We start from the raw sequence: 19687 nt of genomic DNA, 5'->3' as shown, positions 1-19687 counted from the left end.
TTCAATCTTCAGGCTCTCATTAAGTAGTTGTTGTTAATATGACAGTGCAGTTGGCCTACTATTTTGGTTGGGGCCTACTAACGGTATCTGCCGCTCCAAGGTGTTCTCCAGGTTTACTTGCCTCAGCATCAATCTTCAGGCTCTCATTAAGTAGTTGTTAAAATAACACTGCTGTTGGCCTACTAGTGTTATTGGGGCCTTTTAACGGTGTATGCCGCTCCCTGGTTTTGTCCTCCACTGTACAAAGCTGAGCTTCAATCTTCAGGCTCTCAATAAGTAGTTGTTGTTAAGATAACAGTGCAGTTGGCCTACTATTTCGGTTGGGGCCTACTAACGGTGTCTGCCGCTCCCTGGTGTTGTCCTCCACTGTACAGAGCTGAGCTTCAATCTTCAGGCTCTCATTAATTAGTTGTTGTTAATATAACACTGCTGTTGGCCTACTAGTGTGGTTGGGGACTACTATCGGTGTCTGCCGCTCCCTGGTGTTGTCCTCCACTGTACAAAGCTGAGCTTCAATCTTCAGGCTCTCAATAAGTAGTTGTTGTTAAGATAACAGTGCAGTTGGCCTACTATTTCGGTTGGGGCCTACTAACGGTGTCTGCTGCTCCCTGGTGTTGTCCTCCACTGTACAGAGCTGAGCTTCAATCTTCAGGCTCTCATTAATTAGTTGTTGTTAATATAACACTGCTGTTGGCCTACTAGTGTGGTTGGGGACTACTATCGGTGTCTGCCGCTCCCTGGTGTTGTCCTCCACTGTACAAAGCTGAGCTTCAATCTTCAGGCTCTCATTAAGTAGTTGTTGTTAAGATAACAGAGCAGTTGGCCTACTATTTCGGTTGGGTCCTACTAACGGTGTCTGCCGCTCCCTGGTGTTGTCCTCCACTGTACAGAGCTGAGCTTCAATCTTCAGGCTCTCATTAATTAGTTGTTGTTAATATAACACTGCTGTTGGCCTACTAGTGTGGTTGGGGCCTACTAATGGTGTCTGCCGCTCCCTGCTGTTGTCCTCCACTGTGCAAAGCTGAGCTTCAGTCATCAGGCTTTCGGCCTATAGTATCAGATATTTCACTGCATTTGGCCTACTTGTCTGGTTGGGCCCTACTAACGGTGTCTGCCGCTCCTGTGTTTTCTCCTGTTTGGTTTTCTTGAGCTTCAATCTTCAGGCTCTCATTAAGTAGTTGTTGTTAAGATAACAGTGCAGTTGGCCTACTATTTCGGTTGGGGCCTACTAACGGTGTCTGCCGCTCCCTGGTGTTGTCCTCCACTGTACAGAGCTGAGCTTCAATCTTCAGGCTCTCATTAATTAGTTGTTGTTAATATAACACTGCTGTTGGCCCACTAGTGTGGTTGGGGCCTACTAATGGTGTCTGCCGCTCCCTGCTGTTGTCCTCCACTGTGCAAAGCTGAGCTTCAGTCATCAGGCTTTCAGCCTATAGTATCAGATATTTCACTGCATTTGGCCTACTTGTCTGGTTGGGCCCTATTAACGGTGTCTGCCGCTCCTGTGTTTTCTCCTGTTTGGTTTTCTTGAGCTTCAATCTTCAGGCTCTCATTACTAGGCTACTATTTCGGTTGGGGCCTACTAACGGTGTCTGCCGCTCCAAGGTGTTGTCCTCCACTGTACAGAGCTGAGCTACAATTTTCAGGCTCTCATTAAGTAGTTGTTGTTAAGATCACAGTGCAGTTGGCCTACTATTTTGCTTGGGGCCTACTAACGGTGTCTGCCACTCCAAGGTGTTCTCCAGGTTTACTTGCCTGAGCTTCAATCTTCAGGCTCTCATTAAGTAGTTGTTGTTAATATAACACTGCTGTTGGCCTACTAGTGTGGTTGGGGCCTACTAACGGTGTCTGCCGCTGCTTTCTATTCTCCACTGTACAGAGCTGAGCTTCAATCTTCAGGCTCTCATTAAGTTGTTGTTTATATAACACTGCAGTTGGCCTACTATTTTGGTTGGGCCTAGTAACGGTGTCTGCCTCACCTTGGTGTTGTCCTGTGTTATTTTCCAGAGCTTCAATCTTCAGGCTTTCGGGCTAGATTTGTAATATTAAATTGCATTGGGCCTACTAGTGTGGTTGGGCCCTTAAAACGGTGTCTGCCGCTCCTGGGTTTTCTCCTGTTTTGCTTTCCCGAGCTTCCATCTTCAGGCTTTCGGCCTTTATTTGTAATAATAAACTGCATCGGGCCTACTAGTGTGGTTGGGCCTTTAAAACGGTGTCTGCCGCTCCTGGGTTTCCTACTCCACTGAACAAACCAATGCCACCTGGTTAGTCCTGTTACCAATTTTGAACTGCATTTAGCCCACTTTATTATTTGGCCCTATATCTGTGTTTCATCCTCATCCTGCCCATTGCCAAGCCAGTGCTAGATGAGTCTTGTGGTACATTGACCCAGACCACTACATTCCCCTTGCACGCTACACAGCCACAATCTGACCCTGCTGAAAGTCAGGTTCCCCTTCCCGCATACTATACCAACTTACACAGGGACAAAGAGGAAGGTGCAGATGAAAGTGCAGGTTCCTTCATCAGGTTGAGGGCATACTCATTGACGACGTCACAGGCACAGGGCCCCTCAGAGTACGCAGAAGTGTCGCTGCCGGTGGGAGGCGCCCCCGCCGTGCAAACACACCGCTGTACTTTGAGGGGCCCTGTGCCAGTGCCAATGCCAACGAGTGGGCCCCCTGCTTGCTCAGGATCACAGCACTTGCAAAGTTGAAATACTTACCTCTCACTGCTCCACCGCCGTGACGTAGTCCACATTTCCTGGGCCCACTAAAATCTTGAACCAGCCCTACCCCCCACAACTTTAGCCAAATGACCCCCAATTTCCAATGCACAACTATTATTATAAAGTTAATTAAGATTGACAAGCTTCAGAAACAAGAATGGATGTTTTTGCCATTAAAATGGGCACTGTAGGTGTTTTCCTGGCCCCCACTCACTGCCGACTATGCTTCCCCATTGACTTGCATTGGGTTTCGTGTTTCGGTCGATCCCCAACTTTTCGCTATAATCGGCCGATTGCACTCGACTCGACTTTTGAGATAGTCGGGTTTCGCAAAACCCGACTCGACCCCAAAAAAGTAAAAGTCCCTCCACCCTAGTCCAAAGTAATACAACAATAAAACATTGTTTTTCAAGTTACAAGTTGCAAATTAAAAGAAGAAACAGAAGAAACAGCATGAGCAGTGTTGTGAACTCTATTTTTGGGCTCCCTCTAGTGGTCACAAGCGGTACTGTGTAGTGTTGTCTTTCTGCAGGTGGCTGCATCAGCTGGTTCGTTATCCTTGGTTGGTTTCCTATTTAGCTCACCTGGAGACTCAGTTCCTTGCCTGCTATCAATGTATTCAGTGCTCTTCAGATTCCTTGTGACTACCTTGCTCCCAGTCTCTCCAAGACAAGCTAAGTTTTTGTTTGTTCATTTTTTGATTATCAGCATTTATCATGTTTCTTGTCCAGTTTGCTAAAATGTGATTCCCTCGCTTGCTGGTTGCTCTAGGGGATTGAGTTTCTCCCCCCACACCGTTAGTTGGTGCGGGGGTTCTTGAAATATGAGTGGATATTTTGTAAGGGTTTTTTACTGACCGCATAGATTCCCTTTTCTATTTTCTGCTATCTAGTATTAGTGGGCCTCATTTGCTTAATCTGCTTTCACCCCTGTGTATGTGCCTTCCTCTTACCTCACCGTTATTATTTGTTGGGGGCTTCTATATCTTTGGGGATTATTTCTCTGGAGGCAAGAGAGGTCTTTCTTTCTCTCTAGGGGTAGTTAGTTCCTCAGGCTGGCTTGAGACGTCTAGGATTTTTAGGCACGTTCACCGGCTACTTCTAGTGTGTTTGGATAGGTTCAGATTTGCGGTCAGTCCAGTTTGCCACCTCCCTAGAGCTTGTCCTATGTTTGTTACTTAGCTGGAGTAATTTGTGATCCTCAGCCACTAAGGATCATAACAGTATAGCAGGCCAAAAAGTTTTTAATGCTTCGCCGAAGTGGGATAAAAAGAAGACCTGAGTACATTTTTTTTTTTTCCTCCTGCTTTTCCTTTGCTGCTGTCTGTTTAGCTTCTTTCATTCCCTTGAACTCTGGGTGGTTTTGAGCTCAGCTGCAGACATGAATGTTCAGACTCTGACTTCTAGTGTGGATCATCTTACTGCACGGGTGCAAAGTATTCAGGATTTTGTTATTCATAGCCCTATGTCAGAACCAAAGATACCCATTCCTGAGTTGTTTTCTGGAGATAGATCTAGATTTCTAAATTTTAAGAATAATTGTAAGTTATTTCTATCTCTGAGACCTCGTTCCTCTGGTGATTCCGCTCAGCAAGTTAAGATTGTTATCTCCTTGTTGCGTGGCGACCATCAGGATTGGGCTTTCTCTCTGGCGCCAGGAGATCCTGCATTGCTTAATGTAGATGCATTTTTTCTGGCTCTTGGACTGCTTTATGAGGAGCCTAATCTTGAGAATCAGGCAGAAAAAGCTTTGCTGGCTATCTCTCAAGGTCAGGATGAAGCAGAGGTGTATTGTCAAAAATTTCGGAAATGGTCGGTGCTTACTCAATGGAATGAGTGTGCCCTGGCTGCAAATTTCAGAGAAGGTCTTTCTGAGGCCGTTAAGAATGTTATGGTGGGGTTTCCCACCCCTACAAGTCTGAGTGATTCTATGGCTTTAGCCATTCAGGTTGATCGGCGTTTGCGGGAGCACAAATCTGCTCATCCTTTGGCGGTATTTTCTGAACAGAGACCTGAGTCTATGCAATGTGACCGAACTCTGACCAGAATTGAGCGACAAAGTCATAGACGTCAAAATGGGTTGTGCTTTTACTGTGGTGATTCTACTCATGTTATCTCAGCATGCTCTAAACGCTTAAAAAAATCGCTAAACCTGTCACCATTGGTACTATACAGCCTAAATTTATTTTGTCTGTTACTTTGATTTGTTCTTTGTCGTCCTACTCGGTTATGGCTTTTGTGGATTTGGGTGCTGCCCTGAATCTGATGGATTTGTCGTTTGCCAGGCGCTGTGGTTTTGTCCTGGAGCCTTTGGAATTTCCTATTCCTCTGAGGGGAATTGATGCTACGCCATTGGCTGAGAATAAGCCTCAGTATTGGACGCAGATGACCATGTGCATGACTCCCGTACATCAGGAGGTGATTCGCTTTCTTGTTCTGCATAATTTGCATGATGTTGTCGTTTTGGGTCTGCCATGGCTGCAGGCTCATAATCCAGTTTTAGATTGGAAAGCTATGTCTGTGTCAAGTTGGGGTTGTCAGGGAATTCATGGCGATACTCCGTTGGTGTCTATTGCGTCTTCCACTCCTTCTGAGGTCCCTGAGTTTTTGTCTGACTACCAGGATGTATTTGATGAGCCCAGGTCCAGTGCCCTGCCCCCTCATAGGGATTGTGACTGTGCTATAAATTTAATTCCTGGTAGTAAATTCCCTAAAGGACTACTTTTTAATTTGTCTATACCAGAGCATGCCGCGATGCGGAGTTATATAAAGGAGTCTTTGGAGAAGGGACATATTCGCCCATCCTCTTCCCCTCTTGGTGCAGGATTCTTTTTTGTGGCCAAGAAGGACGGTTCTTTGAGACCTTGTATAGATTATCGTCTTCTGAATAAAATCACAGTCAAATTTCAGTATCCTTTGCCACTATTGTCTGATTTGTTTGCTCGGATTAAGGGTGCCAGTTGGTTCACCAAGATAGATCTCCGTGGTGCGTATAACCTTGTGCGCATTAAGCAGGGAGATGAATGGAAAACAGCATTTAATACGCCCGAAGGCCATTTTGAGTACTTGGTGATGCCTTTTGGACTCTCTAATGCTCCTTCTGTGTTTCAGTCCTTCATGCATGACATCTTCCGAGAATATCTGGATAAATTTATGATTGTTTATCTGGATGACATTTTGGTCTTTTCTGATGATTGGGAGTCCCATGTGAAGCAGGTCAGGATGGTGTTTCAGGTCCTGCGTGCTAATGCTTTATTTGTGAAGGGCTCAAAATGCCTCTTCGGAGTACAGAATGTCTCCTTTTTGGGTTTTATTTTTTCTCCTTCTACTGTGGAGATGGACCCAGTCAAGGTCCAGGCTATTCATGACTGGACTCAGCCCACGTCTGTTAAGAGTCTTCAGAAGTTCTTGGGTTTTGCTAATTTTTACCGTCGTTTCATCGCTAATTTTTCTAGCGTGGTTAAACCTTTGACGGATTTGACCAAGAAGGGTTCTGATGTGACTAATTGGTCTCCTGCGGCCGTGGAGGCCTTTCAGGAGCTGAAGCACCGGTTTTCTTCAGCCCCAGTCTTATGTCAGCCAGATGTCTCTCTCCCCTTCCAGGTCGAGGTTGATGCTTCTGAGATTGGAGCAGGGGCTGTTTTGTCGCAGAGAAGCTCTGATGGCTCTGTGATGAAGCTGCAGCGCCCCAGAGTCCTGGCCACTAAGGGGAGCTGTGGTACGTCCGATGGCACTGAAGGAGTTCATCTGATCAGGTATCACAGACACCAATACATTTCACATTTCCTCCAGGGGGAGCTAAGGGTTCTATTCATTAGGCCACTCCTCACACACTGGTAAAACTGGGGGTCAGGCAGGAAGTTAGGAAAGAAAGCTGACTGGGTTGGAACCAGGCAACACCTTGTGGCAGAGGGCGTTGCAGGAGAAGATTCGGTAGGGTCTCTGTCAGGGGTGGGATCCGGACAGAGACTTGGCAACTTGAGAGAAAGTAACGGGACCGTGCCTGATCAGTATAGCGGCGGTGCCCAAGATGGGATTGGAAGCGAGATAGATTGTGCTGAGTGAGAAACGAGATCAACGCAAGAAGGAGAATACCAGTAGGGGTCGTGCTGTAAGACCGAGGCAACATCCTACTGAGGCGCACAACCGGCGGCCGGAACGTCGAGGGAGTATTACAATATTCAGCTTCAAGCAATACTCTAAACAGCGGCAGGACAGTCAGTCTAAGGCGGGCTGTCTCACCTAAATCACCTATGCAGTCTTCGGGGGCAACTAGTGGAGAGGGGCGACTCTAGGGTCCCGGAAGAGCTCCGAGCCTACCCGTCAAACGGGTGCCGTTCTAACCGTAACATCAGGGAGGGACGGAGAATTAGAAGAACATCATCTAATCGAGTTGTGAGGGAACTTAAGAAACAGACACAACAGTTGTGGGGACTTTCCGTAAGCACAGCAGGGAAGGACCGCAACACATAGCGCTAGAAGGAAGGCACAGATTTCCACCTGCTAAGGGAACTCTGGAGGTGCCATTGGACCGGCCGGACTTGCGCAGCCTGGCTATCTGGACTCCGGACTGAGGACCCAGAGATCTTCAGTAAAGAGGTAAAGAGACTGCAACTTGGTGTCCTTGTTATTTACTGCACCGCACCACTACGGCATCACCACCACCATCATCTACCCACATCTATCACTGTACGCCCCTCAGCAGGGTCACGGACCGGGCCTAGCCACCATGACAACCCCCAGAGCAGAGACTCACAGGCCCGGTACCGGGTACCCCTCGGCCCTGCGGCAGTGGGGGCGCTACAAAGCCATGTGCTTTCTTTTCAAGAAAATTTTCGCCTGCCGAGCGGAATTATGATGTTGGTAATCGGGAGTTGTTGGATATGAAGTGGGCATTTGAGGAGTGGCGAGATTGGCTCGAAGGAGCTAAACATCGTGTGGTGGTCTTGACTGATGACAAAAATCTGATTTACCTCGAATCTGCCAAGCGCCTGAATCCTAGACAGGTCCGTTGGTCGTTGTTTTTCTCCCGTTTCAACTTCGTGGTCTCATACCTGCCTGGTTCTAAGAACGTGAAAGCTGATGCACTTTCTAGGAGTTTTGTGCCTGACTCTCCGGGAGTTTCTGAGCCGGCTGGTATTCTCAGAGAGGGAGTGATTTTGTCTGCCATTTCCCCAGATTTGCGACGAGTGCTGCAGAAATTTCAGGTGGATAGACCTGACCGTTGTCCACCAGAGAGACTGTTTGCCCCGGATAAATGGACCAGCAGAGTTATTTCCGAGGTTCATTCTTCAGTGTTGGCGGGTCATCCTGGGATTTTTGGTACCAGAGATTTGGTGGCTAGGTCCTTCTGGTGGCCTTCCTTGTCGCGGGATGTGCGTTCCTTTGTGCAGTCTTGTGGGATTTGTGCTCGGGCTAAGCCTTGCTGTTCTCGTGCCAGTGGTTTGCTTTTGCCTTTGCCTGTCCCGAAAAGGCCTTGGACGCACATTTCCATGGATTTTATTTCAGATCTTCCAGTATCTCAGAAAAAGTCTGTCATCTGGGTGGTGTGTGATCGTTTTTCCAAGATGGTCCATTTGGTGCCCTTGCCTAAGTTGCCTTCCTCCTCCGATTTGGTTCCTCTATTTTTTCAGAATGTGGTTCGCTTGCACGGCATTCCTGGAAATATTGTGTCTGATAGAGGATCCCAGTTTGTGTCCAGGTTTTGGCGGACTTTTTGTGCTAAGATGGGCATTGATTTGTCTTTTTCGTCGGCCTTCTATCCTCAGACTAATGGCCAAACCGAGCGAACTAATCAGACGTTGGAAACTTATTTGAGATGTTTTGTTTCTGCTGATCAGGATGATTGGGTGACTTTTTTGCCATTGGCCGAGTTTGCCCTTAATAATCGGGCTAGTTCTGCTACTTTGGTTTCGCCTTTTTTCTGCAATTCTGGTTTCCATCCTCGTTTTTCCTCGGGTCAGGTTGAGCCTTCTGACTGTCCTGGGGTGGATTCTGTGGTGGATAGGTTGCAGCAGATTGGGAACCATGTGGTGGACAATTTGAGGTTGTCACAGGAGAAGGCTCAGCGCTTTGCCAACCGCCGCCGCGGTGTGGGTCCCTGTTATGATCCCAATGGCAGAGGATCTCTGATATTCCGGCAAGATAGCAAAAATATAAATACTGCTCTAGGGAGGTGGAAACTGGGCTAACCGCATACCTGATCCTGACACAAACAACTAAAAGTAGCCGGTGAACGTGCCTACGTTGGTTCCAGACGTCTCGAGCCAGCCGGAGAACTGACTACCCCTAGAGGGAAAAAATAAGACCTCGCTTGCCTCCAGAGAAATTGAACCCCAAAGATATAGAAAGCCCCCAACAAATAATAACGGTGAGGCAAGAGGAAAACACAAACGTAGAGATGAACTAGATTCAGCAAAGTGAGGCCCAATAGTCTAGATAGCAGAAAATAGATAGTGGATTATGCGGTTAGCAGAAAACCCTACAAAAACATCCACGCTGAACATTCAAGAACCCCCACACCGACTGACGGTGTGGAGGGAGAATATCAGCCCCCTAGAGCTTCCAGCGAGTCAAAAATCAAATGTAAAGCAAGCTAGACAAAAACACTGAATAATGCAAACAATCCAAATTGTACAAAACAGACTTAGCTTTTCTTGCATGAGGCAGACTGAAAGTAATCCGGAGGAGACCAAATAGGTCTGGATACAACGATGCCAGGCAAAAGACTGAGTCCAGAGGAGACTCAAATAGGAAACACCCGCTGCTTAACGACACAGCTGGAGCTCAGGCCTGCAACAAGACATACCTAACACAATACCGTTAGTGACCACCAGAGGGAGCCCAAAAACACAGTTCACAACAGTACCCCCCCCTTGAGGAGGGGTCACCGAACCCTCACCAAGACCCCCAGGGCGATCAGGATGAGCAGCGTGAAAGGCATGAACCAAATCAGCCGCATGAACATCAGAGGCGACAACCCAGGAATTATCCTCCTGACCATAGCCTTTCCACTTAACTAAATACTGGAGTTTCCGTCTAGAGATACGAGAATCCAGAATCTTCTCCACCACGTCCTCCAACTCGCCCTCAACCAAAACCAGGGCAGGAGGCTCAACAGCAGGAACCATAGGCACCACGTACAGCCGCAACAAGGACCTATGGAACACATTATGAATAGCAAAGGACGCTGGAAGGTCCAAGCGAAAAGACACCGGGTTAAGGATTTCCAAAATCTTATAAGGACCGATAAAGTGAGGCTTGAACTTAGGAGAGGAGACTTTCAAAGGAACATGCCGAGAAGACAACCAAACCAAATCCCCAACACGAAGTCGGGGACCCACACCGCGGCGGCGGTTGGCAAACCGCTGGGCCTTGTCTTGTGACAGTTTCAAATTGTCCACCACATGGTTCCAAATCCGCTGCAACCTATCCACCACAGAATCAACCCCAGGACAGTCAGAAGGTTCAACCTGACCCGAGGAGAAACGAGGATGAAAACCAGAGTTGCAGAAAAAGGGTGAATCCAAGGTGGCAGAACTAGCCCGATTATTAAGGGCAAACTCGGCCAGTGGCAAAAAGGTAACCCAGTCGTCCTGATCAGCAGAAACAAAACATCTCAAATAAGTCTCTAACGTCTGATTAGTTCGCTCGGTCTGGCCATTAGTCTGAGGATGAAAAGCCGACGAAAAAGACAAATCAATACCCATCTTAGCACAAAAGGATCGCCAGAATCTGGACACAAACTGGGATCCTCTGTCAGATACAATATTCTCAGGGATGCCATGCAAACGAACCACATTCTGAAAGAACAAAGGAACCAAATCAGAGGAGGAAGGCAACTTAGGCAAGGGCACCAAATGGACCATTTTAGAAAAACGATCGCACACCACCCAGATGACAGACATCTTCCGAGTCACCGGAAGATCCAAAATGAAATCCATGGAAATGTGCGTCCAAGGCCTCTTTGGGATAGGCAAGGGCAAAAGCAACCCGCTGGCACGAGAACAGCAAGGCTTAGCCCGAGCACAAATCCCACAGGACTGCACAGAAGAACGCACATCCCGCGACAAGGAAGGCCACCAAAAGGACCTGGCCACCAAATCTCTGGTACCGAAATCCCAGGATGTCCCGCCAACACCGAAGAATGAACCTCAGAAATAACTCTGTTGGTCCATCCATCAGGGACAAACAATCTCTCTGGTGGACAACGATCAGGCCTATCAGCCTGAAATTTTTGCAGCCCTCGTCGCAAATCTGGGGAAATGGCAGACAAAATTACTCCCTCTCTGAGAATACCAGCTGGCTCAGAGACTCCCGGAGAATCAGGCACAAAACTCCTAGAAAGTGCATCAGCCTTCACGTTCTTCGAACCAGGCAGGTACGAGACCACAAAGTCAAAACGGGAGAAAAACAACGACCAACGGGCCTGTCTAGGATTCAGGCGCTTGGCAGACTCGAGGTAAATCAGATTTTTATGATCAGTCAAGACCACCACACGATGTCTAGCACCCTCGAGCCAATGTCGCCACTCCTCAAATGCCCACTTCATGGCCAACAACTCCCGATTACCAACATCGTAGTTCCGCTCAGCAGGCAAATATTTCCTTGAAAAGAAGGCGCATGGCTTCATCACGGAGCCATCAGAACTTTTTTGCGACAAAACAGCCCCTGCACCAATTTCAGAAGCATCAACTTCAACCTGGAAGGGAAGAGAGACATCCGGCTGGCACAAGACTGGCGCTGAAGTAAACCGACGCTTCAGCTCCCGAAAGGCCTCCACGGCCGCAGGAGACCAATTCGCAACATCAGAACCCTTCTTGGTCAAATCCGTCAAAGGTTTAACCACACTGGAGAAATTAGCGATAAAACGACGGTAAAAATTAGCAAAGCCCAAGAACTTCTGCAGGCTCTTAACAGACGTGGGCTGAGTCCAGTCATGAATGGCACGGACCTTAACTGGGTCCATCTCCACAGTAGAAGGGGAAAAAATAAAACCCAAAAAAGAAACCTTCTGTACCCCAAAGATACATTTTGAGCCCTTCACAAATAGAGCATTCTCCCGCAAAACCTGAAACACCATCCTGACCTGGTTCACATGGGACTCCCAATCATCAGAAAAAAAACAAAATATCATCCAGATAAATAATCATAAATTTATCGAGATATTTCCGCAAGATGTCATGCATGAAGGACTGAAACACAGAAGGAGCATTAGATAATCCGAAAGGCATCACCAGGTACTCAAAATGACCCTCAGGCGTATTAAATGCCGTTTTCCATTCATCTCCCTGCTTTATGCGCACAAGGTTATACGCACCACGAAGATCTATCTTGGTGAACCAACTGGATCCCTTAATCCGAGCAAACAAATCAGACAACAATGGCAAAGGATACTGAAATTTAACAGTGATCTTATTCAGAAGACGATAATCAATACAAGGTCTCAGAGACCCGTCTTTCTTGCCCACAAAAAAGAATCCTGCACCAAGAGGGGACGAGGATGGGCGAATATGTCCCTTCTCCAAAGACTCCTTTATATAACTCCGCATCGCGGCATGCTCTGGCACAGATAAATTAAAGAGTCGTCCCTTAGGAAGCTTACTACCAGGAATCAAATCTATAGCACAATCACAGTCCCTATGAGGAGGAAGGGCACTGGACCTGGCCTCATTAAATACATCCTGAAAGTCTGACAAAAACTCAGGGATCTCAGAAGGAGTAGAAGAAGCAATAGACACCAATGGAAAATCGCCATGAATCCCCTGACACCCCCAACTAGACACAGTCATAGCTTTCCAATCTAAAACTGGATTATGGGCCTGTAACCATGGCAGACCCAAAACGACAACATCATGCATTTTATGCAGTACCAAAAAACGAATCACCTCCTGATGTACAGGAGTCATGCACATGGTCACCTGCGTCCAATACTGAGGTTTATTCTCTGCCAATGGCGTAGAATCAATTCCTCTAAGAGGAATAGGATTTTCCAAAGGCTCCAGGACAAAACCGCAGCGCTTGGCAAACGACAAATCCATCAGACTTAAAGCAGCACCAGAATCCACAAAAGCCATAACTGAGTAAGAAGATAATGAACAAATTAAAGTCACAGACAAAATAAACTTAGGCTGAAAAGTACCAATGGCGACAGGATTAACTTTTTTCTTTAAACGTTTAGAGCATGCTGAGATAACATGTGTTGAATCACCACAGTAGAAACACAACCCATTTTGACGCCTATGATTTTGTCGCTCGGCTCTGGTCAGAATTCTGTCACATTGCATAGAATCAGGTGACCGTTCAGACAGCACCGCCAAAGGATTATCAGATTTGCGCTCCCGCAAACGTCGATCAATTTGAATGGCTAGAGCCATTGAATCATTTAGACCTGTAGGGATAGGAAACCCCACCATCACATCTTTAATGGCTTCAGAAAGACCATTTCTGAAATTTGCGGCCAGTGCACACTCATTCCATTGAGTAAGCACGGACCATTTCCGAAATTTTTGGCAATATACCTCAGCTTCGTCCTGACCCTGAGAGATAACCAGCAACATTTTTTCAGCCTGATTTTCAAGATTAGGCTCCTCATAAAGCAAACCAAGTGCCAGAAAAAACGCATCAACATTCACCAATGCAGGATCTCCTGGCGCCAGAGAGAAGGCCCAATCCTGAGGGTCGCCGCGCAAGAAGGAAATAACAATCTTAACTTGCTGAGCGGAATCACCAGAGGAACAAGGTTTCAGAGACAGAAACAATTTACAATTATTCCTAAAATTCAGGAATTTAGATCTATCTCCAAAAAACGGCTCAGGAATAGGTATTTTTGGTTCAGACATAGGGCTATGGATAACAAAATCCTGATTGCTTTGCACCCTAGCAGCAAGCTGATCCACACTAGAAGTCAAAGTCTGGACATTCATATCTGCAGCAGAGTTTCAGCCACTCAGAGAAAAAGGGGATGGAAGAAGCTAGGCAAACTGCAGCAAAAAAAAAAAAAAACTCAGAACTTCTTTTTAATCCCGCTTCTGCGATGCATTAAACATTTTCTTTTGGCCTGGCATTCTGTTATGATTCCAATGGCAGAGGATCTCTGATATTCCGGCAAGATAGCAAAAATATAAATACTGCTCTAGGGAGGTGGAAACTGGGCTAACCGCATACCTGATCCTGACACAAACAACTAAAAGTAGCCGGTGAACGTGCCTACGTTGGTTCTAGACGTCTCGAGCCAGCCGGAGAACTGACTACCCCTAGAGGGAAAAAATAAGACCTCGCTTGCCTCCAGAAAAATTTAACCCCAAAGATATAGAAAGCCTCCAACAAATAATAAGGCAAGAGGAAAACACAAACGTAGAGATGAACTAGATTCAGCAAAGTGAGGCCCAATAGTCTAGATAGCAGAAAATAGATAGTGGACTATGCGGTTAGCAGAAAACCCTACAAAAACATCCACGCTGACAGTGTGGAGGGAGAATATCAGCCCCCTAGAGCTTCCAGCGAGTCAAAAATCAAATGTAAAGCAAGCTAGACAAAAACACTGAATAATGCAAACAATCCAAATTGTACAAAACAGACTTAGCTTTTCTTGCATGAGGCAGACTGAAAGTAATCCGGAGGAGACCAAATAGGTCTGGATACAATGATGCCAGGCAAGAGACTGAGTCCAGAGGAGACTCAAATAGGAAACACCCGCTGCTTAACGACACAGCTGGAGCTCAGGCCTGCAACAAGACATACCTAACACAATACCGTTAGTGACCACCAGAGCGAACCCAGAAACACAGTTCACAACAGGTCCCCGACTTCGTGTTGGGGATTTGGTGTGGCTGTTTTCTCGGTATGTTCCTATGAAGGTCTCCTCTCCTAAATTCAAGCCTCGCTTCATTGGTCCTTATAAGATCTTGGAAATCCTTAACCCGGTGTCTTTTCGTTTGGATCTCCCAGCATCGTTTGCCATTCATAATGTGTTCCATAGGTCTTTGTTGCAGAGGTATGTGGTACCTGTGGTTCCTTCTGCTGAGCCTCCTGCTCCGGTGCTGGTCGAGGGCGAATTGGAGTACGTGGTGAAGATTTTGGATTCTCGTATCTCTAGACGGAGGCTTCGGTATTTGGTTAAGTGGAAGGGCTATGGTCAGGAGGATAATTCCTGGGTTGTCGCCTCTGATGTTCATGCAGCCGATTTGGTTCGTGCCTTCCACGCGGCTCATCCTGATCGCCCTGGGGGTCTTGATGAGGGTTCGGTGACCACTCCTCAAGGGGGGGGTACTGTTGTGAACTCTATTTTTGGGCTTCCTCTAGTGGTCACAAGCGGTACTGTGTAGTGTTGTCTTTCTGCAGGTGGCTGCATCAGCTGGTTCGTTATCCTTGGTTGGTTTCCTATTTAGCTCACCTGGAGACTCAGTTCCTTGCCTGCTATCAATGTATTCAGTGCTCTTCAGATTCCTTGTGACTACCTTGCTCCCAGTCTCTCCAAGACAAGCTAAGTTTTTGTTTGTTCATTTTTTGATTATCAGCATTCATCATGTTTCTTGTCCAGTTTGCTAAAATGTGATTTCCTCGCTTGCTGGCTGCTCTAGGGGATTGAGTTTCTCCCCCCACACCGTTAGTTGGTGCGGGGGTTCTTGAAATATGAGTGGATATTTTGTAAGGGTTTTTTACTGACCGCATAGATTCCCTTTTCTATTTTCTGCTATCTAGTATTAGTGGGCCTCATTTGCTTAATCTGCTTTCACCCCTGTGTATGTGCCTTCCTCTTACCTCACCGTTATTATTTGTTGGGGGCTTCTATATCTTTGGGGATTATTTCTCTGGAGGCAAGAGAGGTCTTTCTTTCTCTCTAGGGGTAGTTAGTTCCTCAGGCTGGCTTGAGACGTCTAGGATTTTTAGGCACGTTCACCGGCTACTTCTAGTGTGTTTGGATAGGTTCAGATTTGCGGTCAGTCCAGTTTGCCACCTCCCTAGAGCTTGTCCTATGTGTGTTATTTAGCTGGCGTAATTTGTGATCCTCAGCCACTAAGGATCATAACAGAGCAGCAATAAAGTCACCCCTAATTAATATTTGGTTGCATACCCTTTAGCAATGATGACAGCCTCCAAATGTCTTTTGTAGCCATCAATAAGCTTCTTGCACTTCTTAGCTGGTATTTTCTTCCAGTCTTCCTTTTCAGTTTGTTCAAGTTCTTGAATGTTTGCAGGATTCATTTTCTCAATGGCAGATTTCATCTCTCCCCAAAGATTGAGGTTACTCAGGACTCATAATCTGGCCATTTTAAAACAGTCCATTTTTCTTTTTCAAACATTCCTGTATACTTTTGAATGTGTGCTTATATTGGGTTGGACATTTTGCTCTAAAATCTCTTGATAATTCTTTGATTCAATGATTCCTGTGACACGGTCAAGGCCTCCAGTACCAGATGCAGAAAAGCAACCCCACAACATTATGGATTCTCCACCATGCTTTATTCTTTTCCTTACAAGTTTCATTGCCACCTCTGTAAACAAACTGTTGTTTTGCATTGCCAAAAAGTTCTATTTTTGCTTCATCTGTCAAAAGAACATTTTCCCAGAAGGTACTCTTTGGCAAAGATCAGTAATTTTTTTGTATGGTTTTTCTTCAGCAATGGTTTCTTCCTTGGCCTTTGCCCATAAAGGTTTGCTTGGTTTAGTGTGCGGAGCATGATATTTGTTGAAACCATGATCCCAGATTGTTCCATGTTGGCCTTCAGATGTTTGTATGTTTGATGTGGTGCTTTCCCACTATTTGCACCAACCTTTGAAGACATCTCTTGTCAATTCCACCCCCCCCTATGTCCAGGAAGGTTCTCGATGGTTTTATGCTTGGCAAACTTCATTGTACACTGTTGAGACTGGCCGTATACCCTTTGGAAGTCCTGTGTTTGCTAATTATAGCTTTTTAAAACACTGAAGTCATTATTAAATGGCTAGTTCTTGTCACATGGGCACGGACATTTAATCACAGTTGATTCTCATTTGTAATTTACCACAGGAGAGTCAAAATGTGTTTCCATACTAATTAGGTGCAAATGCTGCCAATAACCTTGTCACAGCAAGCTTTAGGATTTTTCTATTTTTCCCTTGCATTGCTTTTTGTTTAACATTAAGGTTTATCATTTGCTCTTTTATATTTAACACGAGTGCTCTATACAAAAAACTGTTTCACTTGGTTCAATTTTTTCAGGAGATATTCCACATTATGTGCTTAAATTTAATGAGTGCTAATAACGATGCGCAGAATTGTATAATTCACATCAATCTGCTTGATTTAAAACAGGTTTTCAACCCCCACCTTCTCCATCACATTGTCATGTCTATGTCCATATACTATGAAATATTTTCCATTAAATGGAAATAGGAAACATTCTTCAAAAACTTTATTTTATCCTAACTAGTGATGGGCGAGCACTGATCGGGTGCTTGTTACTCCGGTCGAGCAAATTGGAACACTCAGGTACTCGACCCGAGCAAGGAGCCCAATGTATGTCTATGGGAAACCCGTTTATATTTTCCGCGATCCCACCCGGGGGTACTTTTCAGGTCTAGAAACATCTAAAAATGATGGAAACACTGCTCAAATGACACAGGAACATCATGGGGATCACTCCTGGAAGCATTTCTGACTCCTATGTCACAGCTGTAAGCAATGTTGACAGAGTTTCACGCCATTTTTACAGTTGCACCAAAAAATACACAAAAACGAAAGCAAAATGGATTTTGCTGGGAAATATGTTAAGGTGCATCCTTTCCAGGGTAGTGACTTGTATATAAGGCAAAATAATTAACCCCAGATCAAAATATTCCTTCACACCTTGGGCTATGTTCACACGCAGCATTTAACCAATACAAATGCATTCACTGGGAAATGTCATTGTAACCCTAGCTGGCTATGCATTGTGTTACACATAACAAGAAACATCTTGTTTCATTTATGAAGGAGGGACTCTTAAAGTCACAAAGCCTATTGTTAGATGGGCATCAGGAGGCATTAATATTCTTAAAGGGACATTATTAAACAATGAGTCTCCTATGCTGTTATTGCCTATGCAGTGAGTGGCTGGACTGCCAAGAATTACAATGCACCCCAATACCCCTTTCACGAGAGGTACAGAAAAGCCTCCTGAAAAAATGTTGCATTGAATGCAAGGCCTGCCCCGCTATCAAGTCATATGCACCCCAATAGGCCTTTGAACCCAGGTACTGGATGGCCACAGGAAAACTCACTTCACATTATTCAGTTGGTCCTGCCATACTGTTTTCTTATGTATTAACTGCAAGGCGTGCCGTGCTACCAAGGCATATGCACCTGCAGTGCCCCAGAGTTCTGGTCGTTGCAGTATTGTCGCTCTTCCACCAAGGGGAGTGATGGTACATCTGATGGTACTAAAGGAGTTCACCTGACCAGGTATCACAGTCGCACACTGCATTTCACACTCCAACACTCGGGTAAAACTGGGGGTTGGATAGGAAGTTAGTGAGAAATCTGCCTGGGTGAGACCCAGAGAAGACCTGTCAGGCAGACAGGGAGAGAAGGAGGAACATCTGAGCTGCAGACAGAGGGCCCTGTCAGGGGTGGGATCCTGGCAGAGACTTAGCAAGAGATAGAGCGTTACAGAGCTGTGCCTGCACCTCATTGCGGCAGCATCCTAAGAAAGGACAAGAAGCGAAGTATATTGTGGAGAAGTGAGAAAAGAGATCACAGCACAAGGAGATAATACCAGGAGGAGTCCTGCCTGAAGATCGGCAACATCATTCTGAGGCGCGTAGCCGGTGGCCGGAACACCGAGGGAGTAATAGGCTCTACGCATTACTTCAAACTACAGCAGGACAGTTAATTCCAAGTTGGCTGCCCAACCTTTAACCTAATGAAGACAACGGAGGCAAATTGTGGGAGAGGGGCGTCTCTAGGGTCCCTATAAAATAGCTCCAGGCCTACCCCATCATACGGGTCGTCCTATCCATACCATCTGGGGGACGGAGAGAGAGAATATCAGAAACATACAAGACAGTTGTGAGGACTATCCCGTGGTGCTCAGCAGGGAGGTACTAAAACACACAGGAGCTAGTAGGAAGGCTACTGATTTCCACCTGCAAAGGGAACTCTGGATGTGCCTTCGGACCGGCCGGATTCAGCCAGCCCTGTTAGCAGTGCTCTGGATTGTGGACGCTGAAGTCTACAGTAAAAGGTAAAGAGACTGCAACCTTTGTGTCCTTGTTATTTACTGCGACCTACACCATCATCATCTACCTTACTGGGAAGCCCTGGGGACATACTTCACCTGTGGGAAGGTATTCTGTTGTGAATTTGCTTTTTGCTCCCTCTAGTGGTTACTAGTTTTTTGACTCTGGTTTTTCTGTCATTCCTTTTATCCGCACCTGGGTCGTTAGTTAGGGGTGTTGCTATTTAAGCTCCCTGGACCTTCAGTTCAATGCCTGGCAACGTAGTTATCAGAGCTAGTCTGCTGTGCTCTTGTCTACTGATCCTGGTTCCAGTTATATCAGCTAAGTCTGCCTTTTGCTTTTTGCTATTTGTTTTGGTTTTGTATTTTTGTCCAGCTTGTTCCAAAACTATATCCTGACCTTTGCTGGAAGCTCTAGGGGGGCTGGTGTTCTCCCCCCGGACCGTTAGACGGTTCGGGGGTTCTTGAATTTCCAGTGTGGATTTTGATAGGGTTTTTGTTGACCATATAAGTTACCTTTCTTTATTCTGCTATCAGTAAGCGGGCCTCTCTGTGCTAAACCTGGTTCATTTCTGTGTTTGTCATTTCCTCTTACCTCACCGTCATTATTTGTGGGGGGCTTCTATCCAGCTTTGGGGTCCCCTTCTCTGGAGGCAAGAAAGGTCTTTGTTTTCCTCTACTAGGGGTAGCTAGATTCTCCGGCTGGCGCGTGTCATCTAGAATCAACGTAGGAATGATCCCCGGCTACTTCTAGTGTTGGC

Source organism: Ranitomeya variabilis, chromosome 5 (assembly GCF_051348905.1).
Source record: "Ranitomeya variabilis isolate aRanVar5 chromosome 5, aRanVar5.hap1, whole genome shotgun sequence".
Taxonomy (NCBI): Eukaryota; Metazoa; Chordata; class Amphibia; order Anura; family Dendrobatidae; genus Ranitomeya; species Ranitomeya variabilis.
Note: the sequence above shows the minus strand (reverse complement) of the source record.